We start from the raw sequence: 27,004 nt of genomic DNA, 5'->3' as shown, positions 1-27,004 counted from the left end.
GAGTGCTCTTCATAAGTTCTCCATTCTACATTGTGAATCTGCCAGTCCTTCCTGTTCTGCATGGGTTATCGGGAAGAAATATGTTGAACTCGTTCAACATACTCATCTATGCATTCCCAACTCAGAAAGTTATATGTTCCTTTGAGTTGTTCATCCCTAATTATATTCCTACCTTAGTCTATCAAGTGATAGTCAGGATTATTTGTGCATTCTTGTTCATCGATGGCTTTAACTCTTGTGGTCCATCAAGCCATTCTACTTTAGAATGACTATGAGAAACAAACTCCAGTACCCCGTCCATTTCGAGGGTTGGGTCAAAGTAGTTGTATTCGGCAAATCAAAACGCCAATCGAGCTTTTGTTCTGTTCTACCTTGGGGTATTACCATATTTATGTCAAGAATGTCATGGGAATTGCACCACCTCCTATGAACTCTTGATACAGTGGTACTACTCACCGTCAACGTTCATTCCTCGTTCCCTGTGTTGTTGTAACCGGAATACCGACAAGTGAACCATGATGGTGAAATCAATACTCCTAGCAACCGTGTTGCTTGGTAGTTTATGGTTGATAAATTCATTCTTATCATGTTGGTTATCGAATCGTCATTCAAATATAGATTTTGCTACCTAGTCCATCTTCCTGGTGCACTCCTTGATCAATGAGTTAGGATTGTGTCAATCCCTCGCTCTTTCGATCATATCGTCTTGTCTGGAAAGAAAGACTGTTCTCGGGCTTAATAACATATTGGTGGTTCGTAATTTTCCGAATATCTTCACAGAAGTATCACCAAGTTGTTTCCTGGCCGTTATGTTGAGGACGTGATCAGGTTGGTTTTCTTCTAAACCACTCCTTCTCCAAGAATTTGTGTTGGATACCCCTAAGCTTGTTGGTCAAGCTGAACAACAATTTGGAGAGTTGGAAGATAAAAGCTTTACCTAACTTAGTTCATTTCAAAGGGATATCTTGTGTGTGTGTATGTTGAAGAGAGATGATATCTTCATCGATTGATCCTCGTCATCAATTGTCGGCGCTATTGTCCTATCCAATCCTTGATTTGAGTATGGGCTATCATCAAATCAAATCAGAACCAATGATGTTCGTAATGTTTTCATTACTCACGGTTGTCCCTAGAGCATGCACCATTATATCTTTTGGGTCTGACCAATACTATCACCTTGTTCACATAGTTGTGGAATTCCATCTTCATGGGAATCTTGATGACTTGTTGTTGAGCTCCTCATCGACATTTTATCTTGTCCATGATTCATGTTGAACATCTAAGTTAGTGTTGGAAACTTTTATAAGCATTATCTTCATGTCCCATTAATGAAGCATATGTTCGGATGAAAGAAGTGACTTCCTCTAATTCATGTGCATTTGATGCAAGTTGCCGCCGTGAATTCGAGAGAGTCAATGCTGCTTCCTATGGAATAATCCCAAGTCAATAATGCATATGTGCGAAGTATTCTATGGTTTGGAGACTTGCAACCTTCATTCCATATGTATTCCCTAGCACCCCAAGCCACTTATTGATTTGTTCAAGGAGAAGGAGTTTGTTGTGCTAATACTAGTTCGTGCATGAGATTCCATTGTCCTCGGTTATGGTTCCCCTCCTGAACTCGGTAGTGTTTTGTTGTAAGACTTCTACGTGGTCATGCTTGTCTTGGACAGCGTGTTCACATGTATGTAGCAGAACCAGCTCATGTTTTGTAGCTTGATATCTTAGTTCATTTCCCGAGAATCTCGCAACATCATCTCGTCAATTTGCGTTGTAACCTTTCCTTTTCCAGACATGCCGTCTGAAATATCCTGTTACCAACCAGATCCAAAATCTCAGGCAGATATGATGGTTGGAACTTCTCCCAAGAACTATGAATTGGGTTCCGGTAAAGTGGACGCACCTAGCCGGAATATCTATTATTATAGTATCTTGATTAAACCATTTGGTCACTCCCAATGAGGATTTCGCATGACTTATTCTGGAAGTTGATCCTTATGGATTCTTGAGCTCCCGAAGTCCGACCCTTACTTGATACCATGTTGATTCTTTAAGCATGATCGTGGTAACTAGTACATCAAGGAGAACATTAGAAGCGGAGTGCTAAATGTCTCTCGATCGATCATCCAGGTTTTCTTCCTTGGCATTGCTAAGGACAAATCTGAGAAAGTGTTGCCTTCCTTTGCATCTGCATCATCCATCACTATTCATCATGGTAGTATGATGTGTTGCCAGGATCCTCGACACGGATGTTGGTAAGACCTTGATGAGTAAGGAAATGCTCAAGTTCTTGAGAGCATGCTCAGACACTAGGTTGTATCCTCGGTATCAATTGGAATGTGCCTCCCGTTTGCCGAGTTGTCTTATAACTCTAGTTTCCTTTCCAAACTGAGCATGCCATTATTTTGAATTCCTTCGAACGATCAATTGTGAATTGCCTCAAGCTGGTATGAAGAGTTTCCATGACCTAGATATCAAAAGTAATTCTTTTTGCCACTTAAGGGAATAATCCAACGAGTCACCTCTTCTAAGGTGCCCCGTTATGGAATCACGGCAACTTATCTCCTCGCTACTTTGACACTCACTCACAATCTACATGAGCGTGGGAGCGTTGCCTAGCAAATTGAACTTTCGTCATCTGTTTCTTTCCATACCTCTTGACATGTGTTGTGTCTCAGCTCAAGAGATGTTTTTACGTCTCATTCCACGAGTTGATCCTGAGTTGCTCGATCTTCATGAAGATCGATTCATGTAGAGCTTTCATTTCTTTTGTCATCGTGTTGGATGAAGATCTTGAAAGCAAAGTCGTCAAGATCAATTTGAAGCAATGAATCAACATCTTCGAGAAGGGCAAATGGACCATGAAGATTGTGATAGTTTTGTGACCCCCTTTCCTCTTACCTCACGTCTTGAATCTCGGGATGAGATTCTTGTTTAGTGGGGGTGAGTTGTCACAACCCTAGTTAGCACTTGCATTAGGACTAGCCTGAGTATTGCATCATGTTTAAATTTTCCTGAATTTTGAATTGGGAATGTTCAAACCCTAGCATCAAATGGGATTCAAATAGGTTCAATCTAAAACTATTTTCAATGAACCCAAGATGCCCTTTGAAAATGTTCATGATTTCTGATAAAGGTGAAAACCTCTGCCAAAAATGATGAACATACTTATAGGTCATTCCTGGATTTTTGAATTAAATCATAATGTATTTGAATTGGGGCATTTGAATTCTACAAATAATTTAAATGCTCCAAATATCCTGGAATCACTTGAGGGCCTCTGGATTAATTCAGATAGTGCCCATAAATATTTTCAGAATTTAATAAAATGATTTAGTCCTAAAACTATATCAAAACAGAGAGGAAATAAATAGAAAACAGAAATAAAAAAAGAGAGAAAAATAGTTTACCTGGCCTTACCAGAAGCCGGCCCAGCTGGCAGCCCACCCAACAGGCCCAGCCCACTAGCGCCACCGTCCTCAAGCTTCTGCCAGGGGGACGCACGCGCATGGTCGTCACGCGCGGGCACGCGCCCAGGCCACCTCTTGCCTCCCTGCTTCCTCCTGCGCCTCCTTGGAGACGCCACGCAACCCCCTTGGACCCCTCTCACTCTCTCCCATGCTCATCTTTTTCCCTGGCCCTGTCTCTCTTACCAACCAAGCGTCGTCGTCGTCGCCGCTCATCCTTGCCCTAGCCACAACCATCGCCTCACCTCCCCGACGTGTCCAAGAGCTCCGCCGTCGACCACCCCATCGAGCAGACAGAGCCCCGAGCGCTCGCTCGCCCCGGAGATGCTGCACCGATCTCGTCCTGATCTGCCATCGCCGGAGAACCCCTTCGCCGCCCCGACTGCTCCGGTTCATCCCCGACCTCGCTGACCCGCTCGTCGTGACCGTTGTGAGCTACTGCCCATCCTACCCCTCTCCGTTCTCGCTGCCGCCTGCCGTAGCGACTACATCGAGCTCGCCCAAGCTCCAGCAGCCGCCAAAGTCGTCGCCGGCATCGTTTCCGGCGTTCTCGAGTCCACCAACCACTACCACTGGATGCGGCTCGTCCCCAGCTTCACGCCGATGCCCTCTGCAGCCCAAATGGTCGCCGGAGTACCGTTTTCAACGCTCGCTGCCGCATCTGGCATCACCGGCGGCCTAACTCCGGCTAAACCCGGATTACCACTAATAACCCGGCTAATCACTTACAAATGGGCCCCATGCCCTTAATTAACCACAGCTTAACTCCTGCTTAGTTTTATTTAATCATAGTGGCCCCACGCGTGAGCTTTGACCTCGCTGACATGGCCCTTGACCAGCCCCACCTGTCTGTGACCCTAGGCAGCAATTGGTCACTAACCAGCGGGCCCCACAGGTCAGGTTTTACCTGGACCGGCGCCTATTGACATGCTGACGTCACACCGACATCATGTTGATGCAATAAGCCATTTTCTGGATTTAGTTTAAATTAGAATAATCCAGGAAATTCCAGAAAATAGCTAAACTTCTAAAAATCATAGAAAATTATCTATAACTCGGATTGAAAAGATTTATATATGAAAAAATATCTGGAAAATCAATCTATCCATTGGTACTGGTTTCATGCATGTTCAAGCAACTTATACCTACTATATAGGTGGAATCAAATAAATGGCATTTGAATATCCACACATGGAGTTTGAATTTGAACCTTGGGTTCAAACCAACTTCATTTAATTGTGTTGCTACTTGCATTAGCTCAAATCACTGCATATTGCCATGTCATAATCATGCATCATATTGTCGCATTGCGTTGATTGTGTTCCTTTTTGTTTGTCGGTGTTTGTCCCCTTTCAGTAGACATTGTTCCGGTGATGTGATAGATGACACTGATGAAGACCCAATGCTATCTTCAGAAGAGCCAGGCAAGCAAAACCCCCTTGTTCCTTCTGATAGAATCCCGCTCTCTTGCTCCTGCTCTCTTTTATAGCAATAGGACAACAACGATTCAACTGTTACATGCTGCGGTAGTTGAACCCCTTTCCTCTGCATGACCTGTCATTGCCACAGTAAATAGATGAAACCCACTAGCATGAGTAGGAGTTGTTTGAGCCCTAATGTGCCTACTCATTCATGCTTGTTTGCCATGCCTGCTACTGCATAGAGTTGAGTCAGGTCCGATTCATCGGGGATGAATTGGTATGGTGATGAACATGTCCTACTCTGTGTGAGCTAAGTGTGTGAACACGATTTGGTAAAGGTATCGATGAGAGGCCATGTAGGAGTACATGGTGGGTTGTTTCATTGAAACCGTCCTCAGGAACTGAGTTCTGTGTTTGTGTTCCATGTACATCTACTACCACACGTTGGGCCCTGAAATATGACCCCGCTCAACTTATTAGCCCCCCTGTCCTCTGTCCAGGAGTTGCAAGTAGTTTCTGGTGTTTGTAGTATGCTGGAGGCCGTGCGCAGCGCTGACCCGAGGGGTGGGCTATGATGCGGTAGGCACGTTGCACGGTGTATCGGGACAACCGTTGGGTGCCTCAGAACCCTGCACACATCGTACGGGGCCGTAGTGGAAACCTCCGCCGGACTCCCTGCGGATGGAACCTGATTAGGCGATAAACCTGGACTAGGGACTTGTGTGGTTAGTCAGGTCATGGTCTACACCCACGTCGGCTTTCGCTTGAAGTTTGCCGAGCACATGTCGTGTGCAGACGCTAAGTGGTGGGAACCTGTGTGAAGAAGTACACCCCTGTAGGGTTATAAAAGATGTATTCGAATAGCCGCATCTGCGATAAAGGACTTCTGGGTTGCCTATACAGTTCATAGACAAGTGAAAGTGGACACTCTAAAATGCGCAAGATAAGCGTGAGTGCTATGGATGGCGTTCTCGTTGGGAGACGGGAGCGGATTCAGAGTGGTGTATTGATTGGTGAATATGTGGACTCGTGTTCGCCACCTCAAAAGAGTTACTTGCAGACGTAGTTCATGATAGCCATTGAGTCAAAGCTGGCTTGCTGCAGTTAAACCCCACTACTACCTCTTGAGCACTGCGTTGGTTTTCCCTTGAAGATGAAAGGGTGATGCAGTAAAGTAGCGTAAGTATTTCCCTCAGTTTTTGAGAACCAAGGTATCATTCCAGTAGGAGATCATGCATGAGTCCCTCACACCTACACAAACAAATAAGAACCTCGCAACCAACGCGATTAAGGGGTTGTCAATCCCTCAACGGTCACTTACGAGAGTGAGATCTGATAGATATGATAAGATAATATTTTTGGTATTTTTATGATAAAGATAAATAAAGATGCAAAGTAAAATAAAAGGCAATAGAAATAACTAAGTGTTGGAAGATTAATATGATGGAAAATAGACCCGAGGGCCATAGGTTTCACTAGTGGCTTCTCTCAAGATAGCATAAGTATTACGGTGGGTAAACGAATTACTGTCGAGCAATTGATAGAATTGAGCATAGTTATGAGAATATCTAGGTATGATCATGTATATAGGCATCACGTCCGCGACAAGTAGACCGAAACGATTCTGCAGCTACTACTATTACTCCACACATCGACCGCTATCCAGCATGCATCTAGAGTATTAAGTTCATAAGAACAGAGTAATGATTTAAGTAAGATGACATGATGTAGAGGGATAAACTCATGCAATATGATATAAACCCCATCTTTTTATCCTCGATGGCAACAATACAATACGTGCCTTGCTGCCTCTGCTGTCACTGGGAAAGGACACCGCAAGATTGAACCCAAAGCTAAGCACTTCTCAAATTGCAAGAAAGATCAATCTAGTAGGTCAAACCAAACTGATAATTCGAAGAGACTTGCAAAGATAACCAATCATACATAAAAGAATTCAGAGGAGATTCAAATATAGTTCATAGATAATCTTGATCATAAACCCACAATTCATCCGATCTCGACAAACACACCGCAAAAGAAGATTACATCGAATAGATCTCCAAGAAGATCGAGGACAACTTTGTATTGAGATCCAAAAAGAGAGAAGAAGCCATCTATCTAATAACTATGGACCCGAAGGTCTGAGGTAAACTACTCACACATCATCGAAGAGGCTATGGTGTTGATGTAGAAGCCCTCCGTGATCAATGCCCCCTCCAGCGCAGCGCCGGAAAAGGCCCCATGATGGGATCTCACGGGTACAAAAGGTTGCGGTGGTGGAAATAGGTTTTTGGCTCCGTATCTGATAGTTTGGGGTACGTAGGTATATATAGGAGGAAGAAGTACGTCGGTGGAGCAACATGGGCCCCACGAGGGTGGAGGGCGCGCCTGGGGTGGGGGGGTAGGCGCGCCCCCCTGCCTCGTGCTCTCCTCGTTGATTGCTTTACGTGGAATCCAAGTCCTCTGGATCATGTTTGTTCCGAAAATCACGTTCCCGAAGGTTTCATTCCGTTTGGACTCCGTTTGATATTCTTTTTCTGTGAAACACTGAAATAGGCAAAAAAACAGCAATTCGGGCTGGGCCTTCAGTTAATAGGTTAGTCCCATAAATAATATAAAAGTGTATAATAAAGCCCATTAAACATCCAAAACAGAATATAATATAGCATGGAAAAATAAAAAATTATAGATACGTTGGAGACGTATCACCCACCATCCCTTTGTTGATACTGATGCATATGTAGCTAGTTCTGATGTAAGTCTTGCTGGGTACATTTGTACTCACATTTGCCTAATGTATGTTTTTGCAGAGAGACTTCAGTCTCACTAGTAGTTTCGCGTGGACTTTGATGTTTAGCTTGTTACCTCAGCTACGATCTTGTGCCCTCGGCAGGGTCTTGTAGATAGTCAGGCTTCTCAGCCTTTTTCATTTGTAGTCGTGTGTACTCAGACAAGTTAAGCTTCCGCATGTGCTTTTGCTTGTATGACTTGAATGCTGGGTCATTAGACCCATGTTTATAATATCTGTCTCCTCGGAGGCTAATGAATAAATACTTTGAGTCGTAGAGTTTTGTTGTGATGCCTTGTTGTATTTGCACATATCGAGCATATTGTGTGTATGTTGATGAAATGCTTGGTATGTGTGGGATCCGACAACCTAGTTGTTTATTCGTGGTAGCCTCTCTTACCAGGAAATGTCTCCTAGTGCTTCCACTGAGCCATGGTAGCTTGCTACTGCTCCAGAACACTTAGGATGGCCGGCATGGGTCCTTCTTCGTTCCGGTGTCTGTCCCTTCGGGGAAATGTCACATGTTGTTCCTTTAAGTCCTTCTAGCTTGCTATGACTTGGGTTCATACGTTGATGATCGACACATTCGTTGCTGGGTCCCTGTCCCTGTTCATGTAAGTTAGTGCCACCTTGGGTTTACGACTAGTCATGTCGGCCCAGGTTCTCTGTCATATGGATGCTAGTGACACTATCATATACGTGAGCCAAAAGGCGCAAACGGTCCCGGGCTAGGTAAGGTGGCACCTGTGGGTATACCGTGCATGAGGCCGCAAAGTGATATGATGTGTTACATGCTAGATTGGTGTGACTTAGGATCGGGGTCCTGACAAAAAATCTCTAGTTCCTACTACGAGTGCGAGCACAACAAGTCAAGGCCATGCGTAATTAATTATATTTTGGTCATTTTTTGACTAAACGCAAATAACTTCTGGAAGTAGGTATAATTTCTATGCCGGCAGCGGGTGGGGTCCATGATGTTTTGAGCCAAACCGGGCAACACACCGGGTGTCTATGCCGGCGACGCAGTGGTCGTAGCATTCGTGGGTTCAGAGCAGCGGCGGCTCCCGTGGTCTACTATTCCTCGGTGTCGGCGGTGGCTGCACACGTGTTGGCCACCTCCACATGAAGCTGCAGGTTCCTGCTGTGAACTTGGCTTCGACAAGGAGTTGAGAAGATTGCCCGGCACTGCGATCCCCGGCAAGCCAAACAAATAAGTTTTACCTCCTGTCCGTTAGTGTTATGTAAGCTATAACTTGTGCATAAGAAAACCTGGCCACTCTTTTGAGACTTAGGTGCTCCCATCCCTGACTCGAACGTTGCTTCGAGCGGGATGGTTTTAGTGGCCTTTGGTAAAAAGAAGTTGGCGGGGGGCTGGCCCCTTTGTCTGTTCCTCGGCAGATGTGATTCTCCGGCACACAAAAAGGGTGCTGGCAGGATAGATTTCCGAGAAAACTCATTTATTTACATTAAAGAGGCATCTCACCTCTGCATGGAAAAACACATGCACGGGTTCACCGGCAGGGTTCATCTTTTTCATTAATATGCAGATACAAGTACAAGCATTACAGAACACAAACACGGACTCGAGAGATTATATTATTTTAATTAAAATTTGGCAAGAGCCTACAGATTTAAGATTGAAAAAAGATAAGTGCTCCGTAAACTCCTCTCCCTGTCCCTCTTATCCCAGGTAGTGGGGTAGGAAGAGAAGAGGACGGGCGATGCGCCGGCACAACGCCACCTCGATCCTTGTCAGGAACTGACAAGCGCAGCTTGACAAGATCAGGAGTGGTGAGGCTGCGAAGGAGGAAGGCATGCGGAGCACCTCGACGGCCCCCTGTTCATGGCTTCTAGGGCTAGACGGGGAGCTCCAGCACAGGCATCGGCAGAGGAAGGCGCCGGGGCCCAGCCAGAAGACACCTGAGGGAAGTGGAAGCACCAGGGGACAACCTTTTCCCGGCAGCCGGAAGAAACAGTGATGACGGCGCCGGGAAAAGGGTGGAAGAGCCAAACAAACGGGCAGCCGGTCGCCAGTACGAGACAAACGCGTCGGTGCAGTTGTGCTCCTATTAGGCGGCCTGCCTGCCATCTTCTCCTTATCCCCTGGCTTCGTCCTCATCAACGTCGTTCCGGGAGAGCCAAGGCTCTAGCCCGGCATCTTCCCTGGGGAGACGGCGAGCGACCAAGACGGCCAAGGGGCTCGACGCGCGCCGCTCCCCTCCTTGGTGGACAGGAAGGCGCGCCTCTTGTCGGCTTCAGCCCCAAGGCTTCCGGGAGGGGCAGTGCTGGGATTACCAACACTAGTATAGCGAACTCCTAAACAAATAGTTTAAAACCCCTTTCCGCAACGGCATCTGGAACCGTCACCAAGTGAGTGTGGGCAATAGGGGGGTTCTTCCCACATGACCCAGAAACCGTCGGGGATATGCCCTCCTGGCACACAAGTTCGGCAAAATGAGGTCGTGTGCGACCGGTGAGCGCTCAAATACGGAAATATGTACAGTAGAGCTAAAAAATACAATTATACGCCGAAATTGTTTCAGGTCGCAAGTACATCCCACACAGTCAGTCCCCGCTAACCGTTTCCGTTCGTATGTACATCCCACACAGTCGCTTGAAGGAAAATGTTTCTGTTCACAGGTACATCACACACAATTTTTCCCGTTAAATCGCTTGTGTTATTTAATATACCACACATGGTCCATGGAAGAAACTGTATGGCAAAGGTTGTCCATCACACACAGTTTTCATGTGGTAAACGTTTGCGCAAGGTGGCCTAACGCAAACAGTTTTCAAGAGAAAGTAGGGTGTGATTGTTCATTGATCCAACACGGTTTATTCGTAGAAATTGTGTGTGTTGCCTGAGGTCATCGCCTACAGTATTTTTTCAACAATCGTTTGCAATAGCAAAACCCAATTAGCAGGCCAATTCGCCACTAGCAGGCTAATTATCCGATTATTCATAATCCATTTATTAATCTAACTGACAGTTCATATTAAGCACACAATATATTTCATTTTCATAATTGAAATACATCAGAGTACAACATCATATAGCTTCAGCACTCAGCTACCCCATTACACAACTACACCAGGACCACGTTTCACATGCAACATCTATAACCTTTCAAAATTAGCATCATAGACGGTACATAGACAGATGTATCTCATCTGGAAAACTGCTGAAGCAGAAGGCGAATATTGAGCCTTCATTGATGTTGAAGGTCTTTGTAACTTTAGGCCAGTGCCTGTGGATGATTGACCGTCCATCCTTCGTCCTCTTCAGGAACACTTCAATATTGAACCATGGGTGTTGTATGAATACCTTCCTCGCCTCCTGACCATACAGGTGGTTTGAGAGGTAATCATCAGTGAACTGCTTTGGAAAGGCCTGAAAACAAGGATGTGCATAAATATCTTCTCTATATTGGAAATGGGGCAAAGGAATAAAAAAGGCAAGGTATAATAGTTAGTGCCATCCTGTAGTGAACTGATGTCTTCTTCATTGTGCAGACAAAGATCTTGTTGTTTTTTGTCGCTAATTTCTTTATCCTAACAATCCTTCTGAGTTTCTTGACTTGACAGATATTCATGGACAACTCATTTCCCCATGCAAAAAGGGTTGAACAGTGGGTCAAAACCTCTGACAGCAGGACCTACATGTGCAAGACCAAATTATTGAAAACCTAAATATTAGAATGGTTCCTGTAATTGCACAATAATGTGATATTAGAGAACGGACCATGCACGTGCTAACCTTGATTGTAAACCTCAGTGCTTCCCATTGTTTCCCTACAACACATATAAGGTAGTTAGTCATCAGGTTAAGTAAGGGTTCACATGCTATTAGTAAAATATGTTGATGAAAAATAAGCACATTGCAGATTCATCAGATTAGTTCAAGCCACAGGGATAACCTATTTACCCAAACCTAGCATGATTAAGAACTAGGAAATATAGCACTTGTAGATGTTTCTCATGTATTAAGTGCAGCCAAATTCGATTTATTCCTCACATGCACAACAATACAAAATTCTACCCGCGACAATTGGACATCGCATTGCAGAATTGAACCAAGCAGTTAACTAAACACCACAACAAATGAACTAAACATTAACTGAGCACCACATTGCACAATATAACATTGAACCAAGCAGTTAACTAAACACCACAACAAATGAACCAAACATTAACTGAGCACCACATTGCACAATATAACATACTCCTAATAGAAGATCAGACGGTTAACCAAACAGTTAACTACAACCAATTGTAGAAATTGTATTTGTTTCTCATGTATTTACTACAGCCAAATTCAATTTATTCCTGACATGGTATACAATAACAGAATGCACCCACAATTTTGTAAAGATAAATTCGATTTATTTCTCACATGGAAGACAATACAAAATTGCAGCATGAAGAATTAAACATCACATTTGCAGAATTGAACTAAACAGTTAACTGAAGACGACAACTAATTAACAAAATATTTAATAAGTGAGCACCACACTACACGACATATAGAACATACACACTAGAGCAACAGATTGCATGGTAAAATTGGATAGCACAATTCACTAGAATTTGTGAAGGAAAGGCAGGAGCAGCACACGCAACGAGTAAACTGAGCATGCTTAACCGGCGTAGCTAGCAAATGGTAAGGTGCTCCTTCAAGATTTGGGGGTCGGCACGAATGGCAGCCATCGCGTCCTCATCCGCGCGTGCGGCCGTGATTTGCTTCTCCGCTGCCGAATGCTCCTTGAGGTCCTGGCTATACTGCGTGCACCATGGCTTAGGCTGGCGCTTATATGGTGGAGGGGTCGGTGATTTGGGTGGAAGGTGTCGTGCTCGCGCCGGCTGTAGGGGCATGTGGGATGTGGAAGGAGGAGTAGGATGGGGGTCGGTGTGGATTACCTACGTGGATAGGCGAGGCAGAGGAGCGTGAAGGAGGGTCGCCGGCGAGGAGGTGGCGGCGCTGCAAGCAAGGAGTGAAGGTTTCAACTTGGAAAGGAAGGCAGAAAGAGGGGAAATGTGGCTTTTGGTAAGGGGGGAGGGGGCGGGGAGGTAGATATTTCCACGGAAGCCGAAAATTCGGAATCGTTTCAGCCAAAAAACTAGCGCGCAAAGTGTCATCTGACATGGTCCCTTATTCAAAACTATGTACGATATGTGAACATCACAAACGATTCAGATAGCTTAACCCGTGTGTGTTTAGTTTGAACGTCAAATATTTTGGTTCTAATTTCCCTGGTTACAATGGTCATCCACGTCATTGCATAATTTGGGTACACAAAGGAGACTAACTTCTTAATCGAGCAAGTTCAGCAATTAAACGGAGCTAGCTGACCTAAACATTACTCTAACAAATTAAAGACCAGTGCTCTTAATTAAACAAAATAAAGAGTACTACGACGGCTGGTGCTCGTTGATCTCCGCCGCCGCCTCCAGGTCCAGCTCGCGCCCGACGATCTCCTGGTGAAGGGGCTCGATGGCATCAATTGCACCATACTCGGCAAGCATCTCGCCATCCGCGTCCGCCATATCTTTGGAAAAGGCCGCCAGGAACTAGGCGTGGGCGGACACCATGTGGGCTCTGGCGGGCTCCATTGTGGCAAGGTATGCCGTGTAGGAACGGACGGCTGCTCGAACTCTCTCGACGATTGCCAGCTTTTCGGCCGTGGGTTGCCGACAGTTGTCGGAGAAGGTTCGTTCGATTTGTGCGGTGACCACCACGACCTGGGTGTGGACGGCCTCGACATGGTAGTGGGCGGCCTCCAGCAGGGCTAAGGCCATCGCTCCGGAATGGACAGCTGTTGTGCCGCTCTCGCCAGTTGCTATCCCTGAGGCAGATGTTGCTGCCGCCACCTGAGAAGCAACAGCGGCCGTTTGTGCTGCCTTGGCCGCCTGGACGCAGACTGTGGTCGCCCTCACGAAGCTTGTTGGCACGCGCCTGGCGGCTGCGGCCGCGCTCTCATCGGAGTGGGCCGCCGAAGTTGCCCTCACGACGTGGGCCCACGTCCCCATCTTTCACAGGTGACGAATGAACAGTGAAATGATATTTGGGGAGTGAGCTAGCTAGTGTGCTCGACACGCCGGCTGTGGACTGTAGCCGACGCACCATCTCTCGTAAGGCATGGGCGTACTATACACCGACGGTGCTCCAAGATATTTTGTGCTGCATCTCACGCAGTTGGTGATAATAAACTGGCTGTGATCTAATTGATTTATCGTCTTGATCATTTGAATTACGTAATGGGGTCACAGCTACAAAGGATGGTGTTTGAATTGTTAGAACTTTTATCTGAAGTGAACATGCAACTATAGGTGTGTCGTCAAAAAAATTGGAATTATTCAGGGTTCGTTTGTAAATTTTCATACATTGACTGGGTTTTCCAGGCATTTTATGTGCATAATTCAAATTTGAACTACATGCACATGCTCCAGTGCATATAAACTTATTGAAAAATCAGGTATGTGTCCTTGGTTTCATGCTTAGGTCCCATGCAAGAAATGGGAATGAATTTCAAACACCCCGCACCCGTCACTCGGCCGCAAACATTGAGATACCTGGTTTTTAAATTCTAGTAAATCCAAAACTCGTCTGAAATTCATGAAACTTGGCATGCTATCATGGAGCGGCATCAACATGCCGCGATACAAATTTTGTTCCATTTGGGGCAGGTTTGGGTATATGCTTCTCACAAACCAGAGCTTCTCAAAACAAGCATGATGGTTTTCGGTAGGGAACGTCCCACCTTTGGGGACAAAACGATATCCATTGCCTCTTATTGCTTTCAATTTTTTTCTCGTGTCAACATAGAACAACTGGAGTGTTGTGTGAACATTCGTGAATTTTCGGGGTTCGTTTGGACATTTTAATGCAATAACTGAGTTTTCAATGCATTTATGTGCATAATTCAAATTTGAACTACATGCACATGCTCCAGTGCATATAAATTGGTTGAAAAATCAAATATGTGTCCTTGGGTGCATGCTTAGGTCCCATGCTAGAAATGGGAATGAATTTCAAACACCAGGGCACTGTTGATTGCTGGTAAAACATTGAGATGCCTGGTTTTTAAATTCTAGTAAATCCAAAACTCGTCTGAAATTCATGAAACTTGTCATGCTATCATGGAGCGGCATCAACATCCGTGGTAAAAAAATTGTCCCATTTGGGGCAGGTTTGGGTATATGCTTCTCACAAACCGGAGCTTCTCACAACAAGCATGATGGTTTTCGGCAGGGAACGTCCCACCTTTGGGGACGAAACGATATCCATTGCCTCTTATTGCTTTTTATTTTTTTTCTCGTGTCAACATAGGACAACAGGAGTGTTGTGTGAATTTTTGTGAATTTTCGGGGTTCGTTTGGACATTTTTTTATGCATTAACTGATTTTTCAATGCATTTATGTGCATAATTCAAATTTGAACTACAAGCACATGCTCCAGTCCATATAAATTGGTTGAAATATCAAATCTGTGTCCTTGGGTGCATGCTTCGGTCCCATGCAATAAATGGGCATGAATTTCAAACACCAGGGCACAGTTGATTGCCGGCAAAACATTGAGATTCCTGGTTTTTAAATTCTAGTTAATCCAAAATTCGGTTAACCATTGACGTGACGCCACGTGTCTTGGTTTTAATGCATGTAGGAGGTGCCGTGCGGACAGCTGCTTGACCTTGACTGAACGGGAGGCGTGCGAGCGCCGTCCGGTGCGCAGGCTGACCGAGAGGCATGCAAGCTGTCCTCAAGTGCGCAGGCTCACCGGGAAGCGTGCGAGCTATACACTGCGCAGGCTCACTGGGAAGCGAGCCCTTTGACTTCCATGGCCACCGGCCTTGCTTGCATCCTCTCCATTAATGGCGCCCAAGCCGCAGTTTAATTCGCTTTTTAAATATAAAACACTCATCGCAAATGTTTTAGTTAGAACACCCATATGCAAACCGACAGCTTCCCCTGGAAGCCAAGAGAAAATGTGCCGAGCAGGATTTCTGCAGCTCTTGATCGCAAACGATTTAGATAGAACACCCGTATGCAAAGTGAGAGCGTCGCAGGATTTGTGCATCCCTTCAACGCCAACGGTTGTTCTGGATGACCCGTGTGCAACCACGTACAAACAATTTGCTAAGATTTGCATCTGTCATATTGGGTATGTTGCCATTTGTCAAACTGGAAAGATTTACAATTGTTGATCTAGTAACGTTGCCATTTGTCAATCCTTGTAACACTGCAATTTGTCAAAATATGAAGCTAGAAATCATTAGCACTATGTAATTTTTGCAACTAAAATTCAGTAATTAAGCATAGATTTCATTCATACATTAAGAACTCGTTCTTAATTTATACAAACAGTTCAGCTCGATAGCTGAACCGACCAAACTTCTCCCCAATTGTTGCCAACCACGTACTAAAATAGCTAGTTCAACTATATATACTAGCTAATTTTAAGTACGTTGTACAGTTCGACCACACATCTATAGTCAGATGAACTGAACAAAATAGCCCCTAAATACTACTACAACTACTAGAATTAGCTTATTTGCCATCTGCCAGTTCTTTGCCGTCTTTGCCAACTGCTTACAAAAAACGGACGGCAAAGAACTAGCTGATGGCAAAGAAGGATTTTGCCATCAGCCAGTTCTTTGTCGTCCGCTACCTGACCATGGATTTGGCCATGGAAGACTATTTCTTGCCACCGACCTACGGGATGAACCCCACATAACTGACTAGGCCATGGACTTCGTGTGAGATGTCTACATGCACCATCACCATCTTGTCAACCTTGGAGAACCTAACAGAGTGGTCTTTCCACTCATAAACATGATGATGAAGACAGGTCGCATCAGATTTGTTGGGAAGCTTTACAAGAACCACACCCTTCGTAATCGAAGGCACAGCCAGGAAATTGTTGTGGTCAAGTACAGCTTCGAGAACACGCCTGACAACAATGCTATAGGAAAACACTAGTTCAGGACATGTGGCGACAAGGACACAACAGCTGGATAGTTCAGCAGTAGAACTCATCATCAGGTCTTCCAATTCACACGGCATGACTTTGAGAACTTCATCTCCACTGCGGACCTGGTTCTAATCCAAACAGAAACCATATTTTATTACTACATCTGTTCAGAAATATAAGATGATTTTCGATATTATACTCCATATATGACTACATATACGCACAGAAATGAGTGAACAGAGACACTAGAACATGTCTTCCAAGGCATGAGAGCAGAGGGATTACATGCAATATCCATAACACAAGTTACTGAGGCAAATATACCCTCTTAAAAGGTAGCATTGATGTTCATAAAATACTCCCTCCGTCCCAAAATTCTTGTCTTAGATTTGTCTAGATACGGATGTATCAAGTCACATTTTAGTATTAGATACATCCGTATCTAGACATATCTAAGACCAGAAATTTGGGACGGAGGGAGTAGTTGAAAGTAATCTATAAGAAATCAGTGTCAACGTCTCGCATGTTTTGGTCAAAAGAGGAATTTAGAACCGTCATTTGGCACACTAAAATCACATGCAAGATCACCCAGAAAGTTGTACTACCAGTACTAGTACTGCGTGTTACATGAAAAAACACGATCAAGATCGAGAAAAAGATCGTCAACAAGAGACATTACCTGGACTTGCTTAATGAAGGATCCCAGAGAGGGGGGCTTGGACAGGGCGATGGCTTTGAGCTTGTCTGCGGTAGTCTCGGCGGGGTGCTTGCGCTTCTTCATACCATGAGCCGCGATGGTTTTGGCCAGAGCCATAGACATCACGTCGGCTGGTGCTCCGGCGCCCATCCAAGAGAGGAAGCTGAGAGAGAAGAGTGAAAGGAGGAACGAGATGAGGGAGAAGCGAAGCGAGTGGGGGTTTTCTTCAAGAGAGGAAGCTGAGAGAGAAGAGTGAAATGATGGTTGCTTCGTCCGTCCAACTTACTGCTGGAAAGGAGGGGGTTTTGTGATTTGATGGCTCATTGGGCATTACTGCGGCGGTTCGATCGGGGTAGTCTACCGTCACTCTACTAGGAGTAATTTAGTGCATGGCTGGTGGACCCAGGTTGTAACACCCCGGATGTAACTTTCCATATGTGTAACTCCAACTCTTGCCATTTTCGGCTATGTGTTATGATTTTCCCTCCGTGGTTGGGTTTTGTTTTTTTTCGTTTTGCATTTTGTTCATGTCATGCATCTCATATCATGTCATCATGCGCATCTCATTTGCATACGTGTTCGTCTCATGCATCCGAGCATTTTCCCCGTTGTCCGTTTTGCAATGCACACTCCCACATGCACTGGCGCACCCCTCTTGTTTTCTTTTCGTGAGCGGGTGTTGAATGTTCTCGGAATGGACCGAGGTTTGCCAAGTGGCCTTGGTATACCACTGGTAGGCCACCTGTCAAGTTTCGTTCCATTTGGAGGTCGTTTGATGCTCCAACGGTTAACCGGGTAACCGCAAAGTCCTTTTGTGTGTTGTAGAACCCCCCCTAACAGCCCAAAACCCACCTAAGTCCCCTCCATGCTCTCGGTCATTCGATCACGATCGTGTGGGCGAAAACCGCACTCCATTTGGAGTCTCCTAGCTCCCTCTAGCTATAAATAAGTGAACCCCCTCGGATTTTTCGCACAGATCAAACCCTAACCCGCTCCCTCTCCACCGCCGGACGCGTCCGCCCCGCGCCGGACGTTTCCACCACCGCGCCCGCTCCAATCAGACCGCGCCACCTGTCTCCGCCACCACCCATCGCCCGCGGCCCGGCGAGCCCGAGTCGGGCCTGCCCGAGCCCGTACGCCGCCCGGGGACCCGCGCGCGCCTCCGCCTCCTCCCGCGGCTTCCCCCGCCGTCCGTCTCCGGCGCCGCCCTGCCGCCATCGCCGCCTCGTCGCTGGGCACCCCGGGCCCGGCGCCGCCCGAGCCCGCCGTCCCGCGCCGACGCCCGCGCCTCCGTCGCCGCCCGCCACTCCGGCACCTTCCCCGACCCGCGGCGCCTCTCCCTCCTCTCCACGCTGGCCGCCGCCTCTTCTCCGGACAGCTCCGTCTCCGGCGAGCCCGACGAACCCTAGATCGGGTCTAGGTTGACTTCTCCCTCCGAATTTCTCCAAGTCCCGTATATTTTACATTATATGCTCCTGTTCATCGCATCATATCTCCGTGCATTCTGCTCCGTTTTGCATGCATGATATATCAAAATGTTCGTCTCGAGATGCTCTTCATTTTGTTCCATTATGCCATGTTCATTTGAGTCCATGTTGATGCCCCAATCTCTGGTGCAAGAGTGCTATGTGATGTTTACTGGTGTTACTTATCAGAACTTGGTGATTTGTTATTTTTGTTGCAATTGATGTGAACATCTTATGGGCATGAGCTCTACAGGTGTTTTGATCTATGCCATGCCATCTGTACAGAAGTCTATGCCATGTATTTTTGTGATCTATGTGGTGACTAGCACAAGCATGCAAACTAGGCTTCGTGATGTTTCTGTTTTCAGGGACTTGGGATTTTCACCGTCTGTTACTGCTGTTATTTTGTTGCCACGTATCCATGTGTCTACAGAGAGATCCATGCTTCTTTTGGGTATGTTCAGTAAGGATGTTTTGTAGATATAGTTGTGCTCTATGTGTCGATGCCCTTGTTTGCAATTATGGAGTGCGATAACATGTCTTAATCTTGCTCTACTTTTCCTATAAAATGTTCCTGGCAGATTGTGAATATGATATTCAATTTTGCCAAGGTTGTTGTAGTTGATCCATTCATGATATGTATTTGCTCTTGCCATGGATAGCTTCATAAACATGCCATCTTGCTGTAGGTATGCTGTTTTTGTCATGCGTTCCTTTGTGATGAGTGAATCAAGCTCACCAAGATGCCTTCATAATACTGTTACTGCCATGCTCTGTTTTCTGCATAGTCTGAAACCTGTTAACGAAACTTGCTATGTTTACATGGGTGCCATCATATCTTCTGATCCGTTTTGGCTCATGCTCAGTAAGGGACTTTTGTTCAATGCATTTACTAGATTCATCCCATGCCTTGTTTTGCTATGTTAAGTTCCTGTAGCATATTGATTGCTTGCTTTGAACGTGGCTACCTGATGCTGTTACAGCCATGTCCAGTAATTTCACCAAGTCTGTGATCCTGTTATCTTTTGCACTTTTGCCATGCTTGTTTAAACCTGTTATGGTGTGACCTACCCATAGCTCAGTGTTCATCTTTTGTCAAGCATCTCCTGTAGATTACCTTCATAAGATTTGTTGCTATGTTGGGGTACCGTAGCATAGTTACTTGATGTATTCTAAGTGCTATCATGCTGTTAATCGCAGAATCGTGTCATTCTTGTTTTGCTTGCCATTTGCAAACCGTGCATCCGTTTCCGGTGATATTTATATCGATTTCGACCAAAATCATCTCATCTTTCCAGTGGCATCCTTGGTTTGCCATGTTACTACCTTGTTCATTCTCTTTCTTCCGGAGCACGCATATGCATCGCATATCATATCTCGCATATCATTCATGTATTGCATCATGTTGTTTGTGCATTTCCCGTGATTGATTGTGGTTCCATTGCTTATGTTCTTGCTCTGGGCAGAGCCGGGAGACGAGTTCGTGAACGAGGAACCTGTTGAGTACGCTTACGAGGATCAAGCTTTCGACAACTCTGAGAACCTTGCACACAAGATGACCATACCCTCGAAATCACTTCTATCTTTGCTTTGCTAGTTGTTCGTTCTATTGCCATGCTGCGCTACCTACCACTTTCTATATCATGCCTCCCATATTGCCATGTCAAGCCTCTAACCATCCTTTCCTAGCAAACCGTTGTTTGGCTAAGTTACCGCTTTTGCTCAGCCCTTCTTATAGCGTTGCTGGTTGCAGGTGAAGGTGAAGTTGGTTCCATGTTGGAACATGGATATTTTGGAATATCACAATATCTCTTATTTAATTAATACATCTATATATTTGGTAAAGGTTGGAAGGCTCGGCCTTATGCCTGGTGTTTTGTTCCACTCTTGCCGCCCTAGTTTCCGTCATACCGGTATTATGTTCCTTGAGTTTGCGTTCCTTACGCGGTTGGGTGATTTATGGGACCCCCTTGACAGTTCGCCTTGAATAAAACTCTTCCAGCAAGGCCCAACCTTGGTTTTACCATTTTCCACCTAAGCCTTTTTCCCTTGGGTTTTCGCGAGCCCGAGGGTCATCTTTATTTTAAACCCCCGGATCAGTGCTCCTTCGAGTGCTGCCCCAAACTGGGCGATGTCCGGCGCCCCCTGGGCAACCAGGGTCTATGCCAACCCGACGTCTTGCCCATCTGGTGTGCCCTGAGAACGAGATATGTGCAGCTCCTATCGGGATTTGTCGGCACATTCGGGTGGATTTGCTTGTCTTGTTTTACCATTGTCGAAAGGGATAATTAGATTTATGCCCCTAGTTGTGTCCCACTCGTCTGTTTTACCCCTAATTCCCAAAAGTCACTGGTTCTGTCCAAATCACTTTGCTCCTCTTATGCTTTTGCCCTTTGACCGTTTGACCGTCAGTTTGAAAACTTCATAACTAATCCATACTAAATCAGAAAAATGCAAATAAGATACCAAAATGTTCAGAAAAACATCACCTATATGTCAGTGTCATTTGCATTCATGAAAAAAGTGTTGGAAAGTGCTCATCCGAGTTTTAGCTCTTATGCTGCCACCATGAATATTAAAATCTAAAAAAATTCAAAAATAATTCAAAAATAATTTGGTGGCAAAGAATGACAAATGTTTTAAGTGCCTGCCAAGTTTCATCAGGGAATAACATTCGTGGGTGCCGTGGCAAAAAAAACAATCAGCTCTCCAAAATAGATTATTTTTTTGCCATGACTTCCACGAATTTCGTTCCCTCATGAAACTTGGCAAGCACTTAGAACACTTGTCGTTCTTTGCCACCATATTTTTTGAACTTTTTTGAATTTTTTTAGGGTTTACTATTTATGGTGGTATCAAAAGAGCTAAAACTCGGATGTGCACTTTCCAACACTTTTTTCATGAATGCAAATGACACTGACATATAGGTGATGTTTTTCTGAACATTCAGGTATCTTATTTGCATTTTTTTGATTTTGTATGAATTAGTTATGAAGTTTTCAAACTGACAGTCAAACGGTCAAAGGGCAAAAGCATAAGAGGATCACAGTGACTTGGACAGAACTGGTGACTTTTGGGAATTAGGGGTAAAACAGACGAGTGGGACACAACTAGGGGCATAAATCTATTTATCCCTTGTCGAAATGTCTTGTAAACCGGGATTCCGAGACTGCTCGGGTCTTCCTGGGAGAAGGTTTATCCTTCGTTGACCGTGAGAGCTTATAATGGGCTAAGTTGGGACACCCCTGCAGGGTATTATCTTTCGAAAGCCGTGCCCGCGGTTATGAGGCAGATGGGAATTTGTTAATGTCCGATTGTAGAGAACTTGTCACTTGACTTAATTAAAATACATAAACCGTGTGTGTAGCCGTGATGATCTCTTCTCGGCGGAGTCCGGGAAGTGAACACGGCTTGAGTTATGCATGAACGTAAGTAGTTTCAGGATCACTTCTTGATCATTCTAGCTTCGCGACCGTTGCGTTGCTTCTCTTCTCGCTCTCATTTGCGTATGTTAGCCACCATATATGATTAGTGCTTGCTGCAGCTCCACCTCATTACACCATCCTTTCCTATAAGCTTAAATAGTCTTGATCTCGCGGGTGTGAGATTGCTGAGTCCTCGTGACTCACAGATTCTACCAAAACAGCTGCAGGTGCCGACGATGCCAGTGCAGATGATGCAACCGAGCTCAAGTGGGAGTTCGACGAGGAACGTGGTCGTTACTATGTTTCTTTTCCTGATGATCAGTAGTGGAGCCTAGTTGCGGGGATCTAGCAATTGGGGTTATCTTATTTTCATTTGGATTTGACTGTAGTCTGTCTATGTGTGGATTTTGGATGATGTATGAATTATATTCACGTATTGTGTGAAGTGGCGACTGTAAGCCAACTCACGTTATCCCATTTTTGTTCATTACATGGGATTGTGTGAAGATGATCCTTCTTGCGACAAAAACACAATGCGGTTATGCCTCTAAGTCGTGCCTCGACACGTGGGAGATATAGCCGCATCGTGGGCGTTACAAGTTGGTAATCAGAGCCATCCCCGACTTAGGAGCTCCCTGCTTGATCGAACCGCTGACGTTGTTGAGTCTAGAAAAAAAATTGAGTCTTAGGATTATATATATCGGAGAGTAGGATTCTTTTACTCCTCAGTCTCTTCGTCGCTCTGGTGAGGCCTCCTGACGTAGAAGTTTTGACTCTGCTCTCCTCAAATTTCACTAAAAAAAATTTAGGATCACGCGGGTATCTTGGAATCGTTCCGATGGTTTTGTGACGAGAACATTGTTCTTGGTGCCTCCTGACATTTAGGGGTTGTGGCAGTGTCCCGAGGAGTTGAGCTCCGAGGTGTTGTCGTCACAATTTTATCGTTGCAGTTCTGGAATACCTGAGTTTCACCGACATCGAAAATCTCTTTTATGCAGTTGTTGGTGAGATCACCTCGACGCCACCCAGTACTGGGGCGGGAGTTCGGGAGTATTGCCATAACTCGTATAACGGATGATTTTCGAAGGTTGAGGTAAATGATTTCCAAAGGTTTCTTGGTTATGTGTTGAAGGATGGATACAGCTGGATCTAGGTATTGTTAGTTTGGGTGAGATATATTGTGTCCCCTGTATCCCCAACACCTGATTGCATAACCAGAATGTTTCGGGAGTTTATAAGTGGGAATTCAAGTAGCTCCTAGGATATCTTTCCGACAGATGCATGAGATGAGATTGGGGTTCGACGTCTAGTGGTCCGCCTTTCCACGGTTGGTTTGACAGTGGTCTCGTAGTGTCTTAAAGAGTCCTTGGCTATGCCAACTCGGGGACGCTTCGTATGTCATGTGCACTGCCTTGTACATGATGGTGCTGTACGACCGAGCCCGTTGGGCCCCACCACGAAAACTTCGGACGAAATCTCTATCATATGTTTGTTCCGGCTTATTCTGCAAGCCAATCCTTTGTTTTGTTTTAAGTTGTGGTATTCGAGTTGCTTCATTGTCAGGTGTTGATTCCCTACCTTTCCTAAGCAGTGTTCTCATACTTCTATGTGAATACCAATCCTTCTTGATCATCGAGATTGTCATCCCAATTCTTTCCAACCGGCGTGCTTCTCTTCAAGTGCATCCAGTCATCCCAACATTCGCAAGATCAATTCTAAGTTTTCTCAACGGTATCCATTCCATCTGCCCAAGTTGCCTTTGTTTTCCCGCCCTCCCACCCTTTTTCTTCAAGGACTAAGATTTCTTAATCAAGTATCCATCTTATAGATGGGAAGTCTCTCCATTCTTTTCCGTCAATGTTCTTATCTGGTGATTTCCCATGAAGATACTAACGAAGCTTCAAGTTTATCATTCCTTGTTCTCTTATTTTCCTCGGTGGTTTCAATGCAAGCTTTCGGTGTTGATCATATCCTTTCATCGTTTCAAATGTTTCCTCATGCCGGTGCACCTCTTAATCTTCCACCTCTTGCTATTCATGTTTATCTGGAGTGCTGAAGGTATCCCAGAGGATTCTTGTTTCTATTCTTAATCCTTTCTAGCTATTTCGAGGTCTTACCTTATTCAAGCCATTTAATTGAACCGACGCAATCTCTCTTTTAAATCGTTCAATGGTGTATCTTTTGAGTGGGCCCTATCCCACAGGTCTTTTCCCAGGATCTTACCTGACTCTTCTAATTTTCCCGAAGCTATTCTCAAATTCATTTAAAAGTTTGACGTAAGAATGAATTTCATCAGTCATATGCCTTTGTCCAAGATCTTCCAAATTCTTTCATCGTTGATTCAACTTTTCCATTCTAAATTGTTCCGAAGTGCCTCAATAATTCATGGTGGTTCTCATCATCATTCTCAACATTTGAAGACCAAAGAAGGATTTCTCCTAAATCTTGTCCACTCTCTTGAAGATTCATGGTTCTAACTTGTTGCCGTCCTCTCATAATTGTTTTGAGTGTGAGAATTCTTTTCACCCATCCGGAGCAATTCAGGAGTCTTTTCAGTTTGACTCTCTGGAACTCATCATCTCAGAATTATTCATTCTCAGCTTTCAACTCTCGTTCTCGAATTCTTCCAGTGCATCATTCAAGTATTATCTAGTCAGCTCGGGATCTCTGCGTTCACTTGTATCTAAATTCTCTCAAGTATCTTCGTTCATTTTCTAATTCTTCCCGATGTTTCTTTATCTTTTCTTCGTTCATTTTCAATTCTTACGGTGGTTCGTTCAAGATTTCTATTCCTTCGTTATCATATCAATTCATTCGTTGTTTCCAAATCCTACCGGTGGTTCCATCAAGACCTTACCAAGTTTGCGCCATATCTATCTTAATCCTTTCTATGAGAATAAGTAGTATGACAAATCCATTACTTGTCATCAATTAATTGGTGAAGGATGAGCATAATGTAATTCTTATTCTTGTTTCATCGAGTAAATTCAATTCCTTATTCCGGAGGTTCATCAAAATTCTTGATTTCATTTGTTCATCTTTCTTTCCGGAGTTCCAAGTTTTCTCGGTTATATCATTTCAAAGCTTCATCTTATCACTGCAAGGCTTCACCTGGTGTTTTCAACTTCTCTTTCTTTCTATCATCCTTTTATTACCGGAGTTCTTCATGGAGCTTTTTTTTCATGGTGGTTCATCAAGGATTTAATTCATTCTCGAAGTGTTCTCAAGATTCTTGTTGGAAGAGCTCAAATATTTTTCTTCCTGCATTCCAAAGTGCAATTCTTTCTCTCTTATCTTTTGAGGTGGTGTTATGTCATTCTTGGTAATTTTCTTCATGTTTCATGATTCATAAGTTATCAAGAATGAGATATTTAAACCCATCGTTTCTTCATTGGAGTTATCTTGGGTTATATTTCACCTAAAGCCTTCACTAAGGAATGTTGCTATTGTGGTGCTCATCAATGATCCAAGTTTTCTCCTATCCTCTCGGCGAGAGAAGTTTTCATCTCTTCGTTGATCTCAAGCAAACAATTGTTTTCGTTAGTGGCACAATTTCACCTCAAGTTTTGAGATATCTCCATAAGCCCACGAAGATCATATCCTTTCTTTGCTGATTTTTCAACAACTCCGTTCTTCTCCGTTCTTTTCATTGCATTCTTTCATTTCTACCGGAGGCATTGTGATATCGCTCTCTTCGACCCTTCTTCTCGTTTTGTCAAGATCATCTTCTTTCCTTGCTTATCCATTTAACCAGAGTGTGGTGTCATATCTTCAATTTCTTTTCATCTTATCAAGTTTCCTTCTCTTTTTCAACCGGAGTGCTGTCAAAATTATGTCATTCTTGTTCCTTGGCTATCTCGTTATATCGGTGTGGTTTCATATTATTTTGGTTCGTTAAGCCCTTGTTTCATGACTTTCAACCCACAAGGTTCTCATAATGTTCCTTGTTCTCCTTTTCTAACGGAGTGTTTGTAATCTCGTTCATTTCCGTTGTATTATTTTCTAAAAATTGTTTAACCTCTCAAGGTTCTTTGGTTTCACTCGTTTGTCAAAGAAGCAACTTTGTTTTACCTTTTCCTCTTCCGTTTCTCTCCGGTGCCATCCTAAATCTCGGGACGAGATCCTCTCGTAGTGGTGGAGTGTTGTAACACCCTGGATGTAACTTTCCATATGTGTAACTCCAACTCTTGCCATTTTTGGCTATGTGTTATGATTTTCCCTCCGTGGTTGGGTTTTTTTTCGTTTTCCATTTTGGTCATGTCATGCATCTCATATCATGTCATCATGCGCATCTCATTTGCATACGTGTCCGTCTCATGCATCCGAGCATTTTCCCCGTTGTCCGTTTTGCAATCCGGCACTCCCACATGCACCGGCGCACCCCTCTTGTTTTCTTTTCGTGAGCGGGTGTTGAATGTTCTTGGAATGGACCGAGGTTTGCCAAGTGGCCTTGGTATACCACCGGTAGACCACCTATCAAGTTTCGTTCCATTTGGAGGTCGTTTGATGCTCCAACGGTTAACCGGGTAACCGCAAAGTCCTTTTGTGTGTTGCAGAAAAAAAACCCCTAACAGCCCAAAACCCACCTAAGTCCCCTCCATGCTCTCGGTCGTTCGATCACGATCGTGTGGGCGAAAACCGCACTCCATTTGGAGTCTCCTAGCTCCCTCTAGCTATAAATAAGTGAACCCCGTCGGATTTTTCGCACAGATCAAACCCTAACCCGCTCCCTCTCCGCCGCCGGACGCGTCCGCCCCACGCCGGATCTTTCC

The sequence above is a fragment of the Aegilops tauschii genome, chromosome 4 (genome assembly GCF_002575655.3).
Source record: "Aegilops tauschii subsp. strangulata cultivar AL8/78 chromosome 4, Aet v6.0, whole genome shotgun sequence".
Classification (NCBI taxonomy): domain Eukaryota; kingdom Viridiplantae; phylum Streptophyta; class Magnoliopsida; order Poales; family Poaceae; genus Aegilops; species Aegilops tauschii.
This window is presented reverse-complemented; position numbering follows the sequence as displayed.